The 11,155-nt window shown below is 40.1% G+C and overlaps 2 long non-coding RNA genes across 3 annotated transcripts in view; both read right to left on the bottom strand.

Annotated features, from left to right (window-relative positions):
* Positions 1-10: 10 nt before the first annotated feature.
* LOC125001056 overlaps positions 11-11,155 on the bottom strand; it is a 28,007-nt gene continuing 16,862 nt past the window's right edge. The window contains exons 2-5 of the long non-coding RNA XR_007111462.1: positions 2,686-2,783; positions 1,323-1,463; positions 750-1,188; positions 11-67 (exon numbers count right to left, since the gene is read on the bottom strand). This is a non-coding gene — a long non-coding RNA (uncharacterized LOC125001056). The remainder of the gene's footprint in view (positions 68-749; positions 1,189-1,322; positions 1,464-2,685; positions 2,784-11,155) is intronic.
* The window catches only part of LOC125001050, a 7,471-nt gene continuing 3,420 nt past the window's right edge, over positions 7,105-11,155 (bottom strand). Inside the window, exons 4-7 of one of the 2 annotated variants that reach the window (XR_007111456.1) lie at positions 10,816-10,894; positions 10,534-10,602; positions 10,418-10,452; positions 7,105-9,852 (exon numbers count right to left, since the gene is read on the bottom strand). This is a non-coding gene — a long non-coding RNA (uncharacterized LOC125001050). The remainder of the gene's footprint in view (positions 9,853-10,417; positions 10,453-10,533; positions 10,603-10,815; positions 10,895-11,155) is intronic. The other variant, XR_007111455.1, reaches the window with a different exon arrangement.

Below are 11,155 nucleotides of genomic sequence, written 5' to 3'. Positions count from 1 at the left end.
GTCCTGCTGTGTTTGATGCTGATGAACAGACTGATCACTGAGAACATTTAAACTCTGCTGCTTCACTCTGTGAATGAATCATCAACAATTAGTTCACATCATTTCAGTCCACAGAGACCAACATGTAAATGTCCATGAAGTGATATCTGGATGTGAAGTAAATCAGATGACTCCTTGTAGTCATTAATTGTGATTATTCTTTCTGATCCACTGAGAATCAACAGCTTTCAGCTCTTGCTTCTTGATGTTTGGTCGCTAACTGTATTTACATCTGATTTCTGACATAACTTCTGGTTCCATTTGTCTCTTGAATGAATAATGTTAATGTTGATCTTATAACAGAGTCAGTCAGGTTCAGGTTATGGTGTCTTGTTCTTCTCACTTTCTCCTGAGATAAACACAGGATAGACTCTGCACTGGAACACACTGATATCAAGTCTATACTGATACAGACACATGTGATGATTCATCTCCACAGTCAGCTCCTGGTTTCCTCGTTCATCATAACACATTTCTTCTTTAATTCTCCTGTTGGTCTTTTCATTTGATGGAGACTCTCAGCGGAGGAGCTCCAGGAGAAACTTTGGTCATAATGTGAGATTATATGGCATGTAATGTCACTGCCATATAACCTGAAAAGGGGTCCAGGAGGATTTGCACTAATGAAGATACTGAACATGTTCCCAAACCTCACAACAAGACACAATTAAAAAACAAACCTAAACAATGTCAACTTAGTCACAACTTACCTTCTGGAGTCAAATCTTAGTGGAGTATTCATGGACCGGTCACTCTTCATAGACACACTGCTGGGTTCAGGTTTGAGTGTAGCTTTATGTTTAGGTTCAGATTTAGAGTAATCTGGTGTCTGATGTCTGACAGACAAAGTGGAGATCAAATTACTTACAGCAGATTTTTTATTTTACAGCCATTTCTAAATTATTAAATTCGTATCAAGTGAGGATTCATCATCACTGTGACAGGCTACACAATACTTACAAAAAGTTTAATTTTATTCACAACACACACAAAACGACAACAAAGATGCTGAACATGTTCCCAAACCTTACAACTTACCTTCCCGCAAATTTTAATGGAAAAACCATGGACTGGTCACTCTTCATAGACACACAGCTGGGATCAGGTTTGGGTTCAGGTTCAGGTTTACATTCTGGTGTCTGATGGACACTGACAAAGAGAGAGAAAGACACTTTTAGTCCACAGCCACAGAAGCTGTGTGTGAGATTGTGGAGTTTTAAGCTGTGTGAAATGTGGAAAGACATTAAGGTTGTTTTCAACACACACACAGTTCTTCATCTCACCTCTGAGCTTCACACTTCTTCTCGAACATCTCACGTAACTTTCTCACATTGGGTTTAGAAGGAGGGACTCCCTCCTCTCTGTCCTCACACTGATCCATTCTCCTGGATTCACATCAGTTGACACACACTTTCTACCTTCACCTGCAGAGGAAAGAAAGCATCCAAAGAATAATTAACATTCAACCACACTGAATTTGACTGGAGAAGTCCAGAGTTCAACACAACTAAAGAGCATGTTTACAACTTTCTATTTACTTTACAACACTTTACAGCTTTTATTTGATGTGAAAGGTGTGTTAGTTTGTACTTTGATCGATGATAGTCACCACTAATATCTAACATATGATATAACATATGAAAATCACCTACTTTAACCCATTTAAACATATGTTTTAAGAGAAATATCATATATTATTGTACTCTGTAGTATTGGAGGAAATGTGGCTTCACCAAAACAAATTACAAAATCAAACTTCTGAAAACAACTTCAACATATAAGACAATTTTTTTAATATCAGATGAAGATCACTGAACTCATTTTAACTCAACTACGTCTAGAAGCAAACATCACTGTGTTCATCTGATGAACGATGTTGGAGGATGTAAATTATTCTGAATTCCTACTGAACTGATGTCAATGTATTTCTATAAAGAGATGAAGGTGTGTGAATACTAATCTAACAAAACATCCAACCTCTCTCTATAACACAGTCTCTGCCTCAACGTCAGTCGTTTTATTTTACACATTTACACGTTTCTTCATCTCTAGAAAAAACAAGAGTCAGAGGCTCCAGTGTCAAGGTGTGAATGGGGGTGAAACTTCTTGAGGACAGGTGTTAAGACTGTACTGTAGACTGATGGCAGATTATATCTCAGTCCAGTTTCCTGTACTCCTCTTTCAAATCATCCACCTTCACTGAATTTATGTGCTGCCACATCAACACAAAATGTTCACATCCTCCGTCCCAAACTTGTATTTTCAGCTCTGACTCAGATTTCAGCTGCTGACAACTGATATTAAAGAGCTAAACATTATAAACTACTGACTTGACCTTCAGACAGAGTTTACAAAGAGAAAAAGATCTGTGACACAACGGTGGTGAAAGTGAAAAATAACTTTAGACTTAAATCTGAGGCTGGATCCAGATTAATGAAGATTTAATAATTTAATTTAATCTGATCATCATACTGTTTGATTCCAGTGAATCATTTATCTAATAATAATGTAGACTGATCTTCAAACAGAGTGACACAAACTTAATAATGAAATAAGAAGTGAACATCTTCTACAAACATTACAGAGCAGAAACAAACATTAAAGTTACTGAAGACAAAGTTAAAGCTTTAAACAAATCAAACTTACAGTTTATTTAACCAGTCCAGAGAGATGAAGAAGACTCCACTCCAACCTGAACACTGAACAGGTGAGTCAGCTACTTCCTGGATCAAGGGTCAGTTCACCTGTGATTGAGGCAGGACAGGAAGGAGGGATGTAGATTTTCACAATAAGATAATACTTTATCAGACATGTTTGTTCTTGATTCATTTAATCATTGTCACTGTCAGTTAATAATAATTTTCTCTAATTTATTTCATGTGTAGAATCTTCAGTGTCAGTGTTTTCAGTTTAAGACGGTTTAATAATAATTACTAAAAAGACATTAATACTGATAATTATAATAATATGTCACAGGAAATATTTTTACTCTTGATACTATAACAACATTTTCTTGTTAACACAGATTGTCAGTGCAGGACTGGAGTATTTTACTACAGTCTGGTGCTTTTACTAAAGTAAATGATGTGAATAAATCCTCAGTCTAACTAAGCTGTCTGCTGTGAATGATTCAGTTTGTTCCTCCTCATTATAAACAGACATAATGTTGACTGACGGCTTCTGGAAACACTCGTCTGATAGTTTCTATGTTGTAGTAAAACATTGTCCGCAGTGTTATATCTAAAAAAAATTGTTTGTGATACTTTTCATTCATTAATATTCAGTGACTGACTCCAGGTGATTGATGGGATATGGTGGTGAAACAGTGAACTGCAAGAGAGTTGACAACATGACAGTCAGTGACAGGTAGATACAGTGGTAGAAAAATATGTCAAAATATTAGGAACAGATGAATCCAGAAACTGTCACGATCACTGGCCTCTAGTGGTCACTGTCAGTAACTACAACTGTCCACATCCAATAATACTCACACATACCAAAGATTTTACATTTTCAATTCAATTCAGTTTTATTTATAAAGCGCCAATAACAATACAAATGGTCTCAAGACGCTTCACAAAAACCAGCCTGAAACCTCCAGATCAGCCTGAGGGAAAAACTCGCATTAACAGGAAGAAACCTGGAGCAGAACCAGCTCATATGGAGGAACCATCTGCTGAAGACCAGCCGGGTAGAAACAGAGAAGATGGAGAGAAAAGAAGAACAGGAGAAACAAGATAAACAAACTTCTGTCATAGAAACAAACATCAAGCTGAAGGAAACATGTAGGATCTAGTAATATAACACATAGCTGATGATCTGTGAGACAGTTTGTGAGTATGACAGGAATTATGGGCAGGTTGGTGAATAGTTTATCTAGGTAGGAGTGGACAACTGGAGGAGGACATGAAGACTGGGACAGATGTAGTTTATGGAGCTCCACAGGTCTGATACACAGCACTCCAGACCATGAAGACTGGGCTGGTTGATGAGGCCACGGCAGCAGATGTTGCTTAGAACTCCACAGGTCAGATATTCAGCCCTCCAGACCAGAGACCCTCACAAGAAGATGGAGGGGGATAGATAGATTATAAGAGATAGAAAATAAAATGATAAGATATTAGAGGACAGGAGCCAGAGAAGAGAGAGGAGAGGACACGTCCTCAGTGCATCGTCCCCCTGCAGCCTAGGCCTATAGCAGCATAACTAAGGGATGGTTAAGTCCAGCTATAACTATAAGCTTTGTCAAAAAGGAAAGTCTTAGTCCTGACCTTAAACGGAGAGACTGTGTCTGCCTCCTGACCCCAACTGGGAGCTGGTTCCACAGGAGAGGAGCCTGATAGCTGAAGACTCTACCTCCCATTCTACTTTTAGAACCTCTAGGAACCACAAGCAGACCTGCACTTAGAGATCGTAGTGATCTGTTGGGACAGTATGGTTATATGAGGTCTTTCATATATGATGGAGCTCGGCCTTTCAGGGCCTTGTATGTAAGGAGGAGGATTTTAAATTCAACTCTAGATTTTAAAGGGAGCCAATGAAGAGAAGCTAATACCGGAGTAATAGGATCTCTCTTGCTAATTCCTGTCAGTGCTCTTGCTGCAGCGTTTTGAATCAATTGGAGGCTTTTTAAATAGTATTTGGAGCCAGACAGTAACGAGTTACAATAATCCAGCCTGGAAGACACAAATGCATGAACTACTTTTTCCCCATCACTCTGAGAGAGGATGTTCCTGATGTTGATGATATTACGAAGGTGAACGAAAGCAGTCCTGGTCACCTGCTTTATGTGAGAATTAAAGGACATATCCTGGTCAAATATAACACCAAGGTTTTTCACAGTAGTACTGGAGGCCAAGGTAACGCCATCCAACAAAAGCAGGTGATTAGATAATGAATCTCTGACATGTTTAGAGCCAAATACAGTGACTTCTGTTTTGTCTGAGTTTAAAAGTAGAAAATTACAGGTCATCTGGGTCTTTATGTCTTTAAGGCGCTTGGAGTTTAACCAGCTGATTAGTTTCATCTGGTTTCATGGATTAATGCAGTAGATGCAGTTAAAAAGAAGAAATGTGAGAAGAATTTTATTATTATTATATTTATAAATATTATTATCATTCAGACAGATGTTAGTCTTGGTTTTGTTGTACATTTTTATTCATATTGTTTAATTGTACAGTGCTAGCTGTAGTTCCCTGCTGTGACCACCGGAGGGCAGTAAACATACCTCGGACAGTTGTCGTTACCGACAGTGACCACTGGAGGGCAGTGATCGTGATGGTCTCTCTGTTGTTATTAAAGCGACATCATGTAGTTCATCATTTCACCACCAGATGGAGAGGAATGTCCATCACAGGTCATTTTAATGTCGAAGAAGCAGAAACCGGAAGTGATTAACAGGTGTTGGTTAATTAACCTGATTAATGTTAAGCGAGCAACGTAACTTCGGTCTCAAGTTAACGTTGTTTGTCCTTAGATGAAATAACTCGCGACTCTATGAAGAGGAAATAAATGATATGTAGATATCGAGAGTTATGTCCAGGTACAGTCATATTTCGTGTTAAAGTTGACTTCCTGTTCGTGTTTAGCTGTTAGCTTTAAAGCTAATAGAGGAGGAGCTTGCGTTGTTTTGGTTAAAATATTATGTAGCTTTACACCTAAAGGTAAATCCTGCAGGGATCCAGACCAGGATACATTCATGTTCACACCGAATGAATGAAAAAATAATCTTTTTGTTGTCTTGTTTGTGTCTGACCAGCAGTCTGCAGCCTAAAGACACTCAGTTCATCGTAGAAACCAAAGGTTGACACGCAATGTTTTATAATTCAGGCCTCTCAGATATTAAAAATAAATAAATTCACATATTTAATAAATAAAAGTCAGAAAAAGCTGCTGGATGTGTTTCTGTGTTTCTGTGGCTTTAAAGTGTTCAGGTCTTTGATAATGTTGAGATTCAGGAATCTGTCCAGTGAAGAAAAGATTGAATTCGTAGATGAAACTCTAAAAATATTTCTTCTGCTCATGTGAATTTAAATCAAAGTTAAACTAAAGATCTCCAGATGAGCTCAAAGAGCTGTGGCTGTTAGAAGGTTCAGACATTTGGAGGTGGAGGGTTAGTGGCTGTAAAAACACTGAGAGACTGTGTCTTCAGTCTTCAGCTGCTTCACTGGTCCAACACTCAAAGCTTCTCCAGAGTCCAGAGGAGAGTCTGAGGTTGAGAGTCTTCAGGTTGAGGGAGTCACTGACTGAACGGCTCAGTGAGTCGGGAGTTGAATCAAGAGCTGAACGGCTCCTCAGAGGGGCGGAGTCTGTGGGAGGCGGAGCCAACTTTTTTATTTTTTCCAAAATTTGAAAAATTTCCCCAAAATTAGATGACAAATATACCAAAAAATGATGAGAGAGTGTAAGAAAGTGGCTCAGGGAGCAAGAAGAAGGGTTGGGGGTACAGAGGTTGTGGGTTCAACTCCCATAGAGACTTGTTTTATTTTACAATGAGAAGCATACAAGCTTATTTATAAAAGCTGGTCTCGAACCTGCAACCTTCAGATTTGGAGGCTGCATTTTAACGCACCGAGCTACTTCTCAACTTAAAATATAAAATTTTTAACTTCTATTTCTGGTGTAAGTGGCCAAAAGCTGAAAAAAGGCGACTACCCAGCTCCAGGCAGGAGCCAGCGGGCTCTGGGTTTTTAGTGTAGAGGTAAAGTAAAGGGTTTGATATCAGGAGGTCGGGGTTCAAGTCCCGTCCTTCATGTTTTCCTGAGATTTTCACGTCCGAACCATCAACTCCTGACTCAAATGACTGGGACGAGTCAGATGAACGAGTCTTTCTCTGAAACCACTCAGGTGGTGAGGGCCGTCCTTCCTCTGGGTGAGGAGGACTTCCTTCAAGTCACTGTCTGACCTGGAGCTGAACACACAACCTCCAAAACTTCACCACCACACCTGACAAACACGGTGGACGACACACAAACGTCCTTTTAAAGCCTCATACTGATGTTTCACCACAAAACCACCAGTTTAACAACAGGGACAAAATATTAGGAACAAAAATAATCACTCTTCAGTTTGATAAAAAGATTTTATTTTACCATAAAAAACAACAAATCACATTTTAATACAGTTTCCTGTGAGGAGTCACTGTGGAAGAACATTTTATCATTTAACATAAATATTGCAAATTATATTCCATATTCATATTTTATCATATTTTTGACTTCAGATAACACTGAACAACCTGAGATCTGCAATGACAATAAAGAATATTCTGTTCTAACAAAATAACTGAGTCTTAGTTTCTCTGCTGTTTCTGAGGTGACTGTGCTGACCTGAAGTCAGAAGGTTTCTCTGTGAAGCTCATGATAAGACCAGCTCTGAGGAAAGGTTCAGGATGAGAAGGAGACCAAGTCAGACCACGACTCGTCTTCAGTTTTCACCTGGAAACTCATCTGAAAAATAAAAAGAAGGACGACACGTCCTGGATTCACACCTGAAAAATGACTGAACTCAGTCTAAATGACATGAACACACACAAACAAACTAGAGGAGGAGGTTCCATGTGGAGTCAACCTCAGACCTTCATCATTTGTTCCTGTTGAAAAATTAACGTACGTGATGGAAAGTCAAGTTTCTGTTGGACGACACCTTATATGTTTTCAGTTTTATTTATATTTCTGCAGCACATTTAAACAAAGCCCCACCTGATCTTAAAAATCACCCATGTTTCTATCATTTGAGATTATCAGTAACAGACTGAACTGACAAGTTTATTTGTACAGTGAACACTTCGACAGCTTTGATACTTTGTTAGTAGAATTGTTGATGAAATACAGAAAATCGTCTTTAAATTAACATTTATTTTGTCGGTTAATTATTTTTCTAAATGCAGCTGGATTTGACCAGAGAGTCTGAAATGTCCGATTTGTCCTGAACGCAGCGGACTGATCAGGAAGTGAAACAGCTGATCAGCAACACGTTGCCTCTGTCCGCGTGTTTCTTCCACGTTTCTCCAGTGAGTTGATCAACTGTGACTTAGTGGTGAACACTGAGACTGAGAGGAAGCGGCAGGTCAGTCTGCAGAGTCTGTTTTGACTCTTTAACCAGTGAATTGATGAGTCAGAGGCAGGAGGAGGCTCACTGCTCTGAAAACACACTCACCTGCGCAGGTGAACGCAGCCTGTTGATCAACACAAACACTGACACCAGACTAAAGGAGAGGAACCAGAGAAACGATTTTACCTTCAGCAGGAGGAGGAAGAGGAGGAGTGATGAAGCTCAAATAAATCAGAGTCGCTCCTGATCCTGAACGATTCAATGAACCCAGAGGACAGGAAGTGTTTTTAAACTATCACCATCACCGCCCTCCAGTGGTCAGTGTCAGAAACTACAACTGTGCACATCCACTAACACTGATCCTCAAAGAGACTTTATGACTCATTGAGTGAGAAGAGAAAACCCAGTAGAGAAGGATGAGCTGGTGCTGAGGCTGGTGATCTAGAAATCTAAGGACAAACTTCCTTTGGTTAAACTTTGTGAATAGCTCAGTGAGGTGAGACGTCCTAGTAACTCCTCCTTGTTCTTAGGTCCTAGGTTCAACTCTAGGCTACTGACTTCTTTCTGTTGTTGCTTCTGAGGGAAGTGAACAATGAACACAACAACAAAAAGCTGCACATCCAGGTTGAAGAGTAGCTCAGTGAGATCAGCTGTGGTTCTGTCTCTCAGTCTGAAACCAGTGGATCAAATCAAGAGCTCTGCTTTTGACATTTTATTCTCTAAGTGACAGAGGAAAAACTAAAATGCTTTTAAAGTTTAAAGCATCTCGGTGTCTCTGGGGTCGTGGCTCATGATGTTAAGTCTTTCCTCAGAGGTTCTGAAGGTTTGGGTTCAATGCCTGGATGGTTCAGTTCATTTTAAATATTAATACCAACATGAAAGCCTGAAAAGATGTAAAAGTAGATGTGTTGTTGTCTCTGGTTCAGTGGCTCAAGTGGTTAGAGTCTCCTCTAAGGACTGGAAGGTTGTTGGTTTGATCCTTGGACAGTTTTCTTTTTATTTTAATGTCCAACATCCAGAGAAAAGACTAAAAAACCCTGATATAATCTGAACACAACAGCTTTTCTCTGATGGCCTAAGGTGTTAGGTTAGTTCATTGATGTTCTGGAGACATGTGTTCAATCCCCCATGAGAAATTTTTACATTTAATCAACCACAGAAACAAACAGAAAAGCTCCAGGAAGAGTGAGAACAGTTGTGGTCAGATAGCTCAGGCTGGTAGAGGACTTCTTGGCGGTTCTAAAGACGTGGGTTCAAATCTTATCGCAGTCTATGAATTTTAGAGTCCAACACTCAAAGTAGAGACTGAAAATCTCCAAGAAAGACCAGGAACATGTGGACAAATAGCTCAGACTGTTAGAAGAGTCAATGGTGAGTGTGAAGTCATGGGTTCAAATATTATGACGGTCGTGACTTTTGAAGATCAACACCCAAAGAAACTGATGGAAAATGTTTATGAAAGACTAAAATCCTGCAGTTAAATAGCTCAAAGAGTTAAATGAGTAGTTGAAACTTTCTAAGTCATGGGTTCAAATCTTATGACAATCGTGACTTTTAAAGTCCGGATTCCAAAGTGACGATGACAAAAGCGCTCAGAGAGAAGGTCCAAGTGTGAAGGGTTCTTGGTGGCGTGTGGTGGTTCAACCGCGGCTGGAAGTCGCAGGAGATTGGTTCGAATCCAACCCGTTGTCGGGGGCCTGGATCATCGGAGTGGGTCCTGTGGTAGCAGGCGCGGGGGGGGCCGTGTCCTCCCCGTGGTTTCTGAGAGGTAGAAGGACGGGGTTATGTCTCCCATAACTAAGAGCAGCTGGAGTTTTACAGTGAGGGGGGAGGAGTCAGTGGTGGGGGGAGGAGCCAGTGAGGGGGAGGAGTCAGTGGTGGGGGGAGGAGCCAGTGGTGGGTGTAGTCAGTGAGGGGGAGGAGTCAGCAGAGAGGAGTGGTCAGTTGGTTAATGGGAGGAGCCAGGAGCTGCTTTAGGGGGAGGAGTCAGCAGAGAGGAGGGACTAGTGGGTTAATGGGTGGGGTCAGGGGGAGGAGTTAATGGGTGGGGTCAGGGGGAGGAGTTAATGGGTGGAGTTAGTGGTCAGGCTTAGTGGGTGGAGTCAGCAGAGAGGAGGGACTAGTGGGTTAATGGGTGGGGTCAGGGGGAGGAGTTAATGGGTGGAGTTAGTGGTCAGGCTTAGTGGGTGGAGTCTGCAGAGGGGGGAGGGCCTTCATTATCTCTTTGCCGCCGCACGTGGAAAAGCTGTGGGGGTCCAGTACAAACATATCTGTCCCTCCAAACAGAGGGACAGATATAAATAAACTATAAAAAAATATACGTTACCTGCAGCGTGAAGATCCTCCTCTTCACGTGAAGTCCTACGTACATAATATAACAGACAATAACATAACATCATTTTAAACCACTTTAACATGATCATTTAATTTAATACACTGCACCTTTTGCAAAGTTGCTGTTGTTCAGGTGAAGTCTTAGAAACCATCATGGCCGCGTCTCCTCCTGATGTTCTGGAGTGATAGAAGTAGGAGGTTAACACTAAACCAACAACATTTACTAGTGTGCAACAAAAAATCTTACATGTTATGACTACCTATCTATTGCTCTATCGAAAACGATGGAAGACTTTTGATGAATGAAATGTTAAGCCAGTTTGGATTATCATGGTTTGTCATGATGACTAATTTTAAAACTGTTTAAAATAGTAATGTAATAAACTTCACCTGTAGAGTCTTCCTGCAACGTTGCTGTTCTTTAGTCGTAGTCTTAGAAACCATCATGGCCGTGTCTCCTCCTGATGTTCTGGAGTGATAGAAGTAGGAGGTTAGAACTAAACCCACTAACTAATATGCAACAGGCTGCAACAAAATGAGTGTCTATTTCAACAATACCTGTTACTCTAGTTTTAAAAAAAAGTTATAGTAAAAAAAAAAATTTAAAAAAGTCCACAACTTGTAGGCGTCCTACTGTAGGTTAAAAAAAAGAAAATGATGTAAGAGTTTTGATGAAAATGTTAAAAGCCATAAAATGAACAATTTAAAAACCGTATTAAATGTTAATGTA

This window comes from Mugil cephalus, chromosome 23 (genome assembly GCF_022458985.1).
Source record: "Mugil cephalus isolate CIBA_MC_2020 chromosome 23, CIBA_Mcephalus_1.1, whole genome shotgun sequence".
Lineage (NCBI taxonomy): Eukaryota > Metazoa > Chordata > Actinopteri > Mugiliformes > Mugilidae > Mugil > Mugil cephalus.
This window is presented reverse-complemented; position numbering and strand designations above follow the sequence as displayed.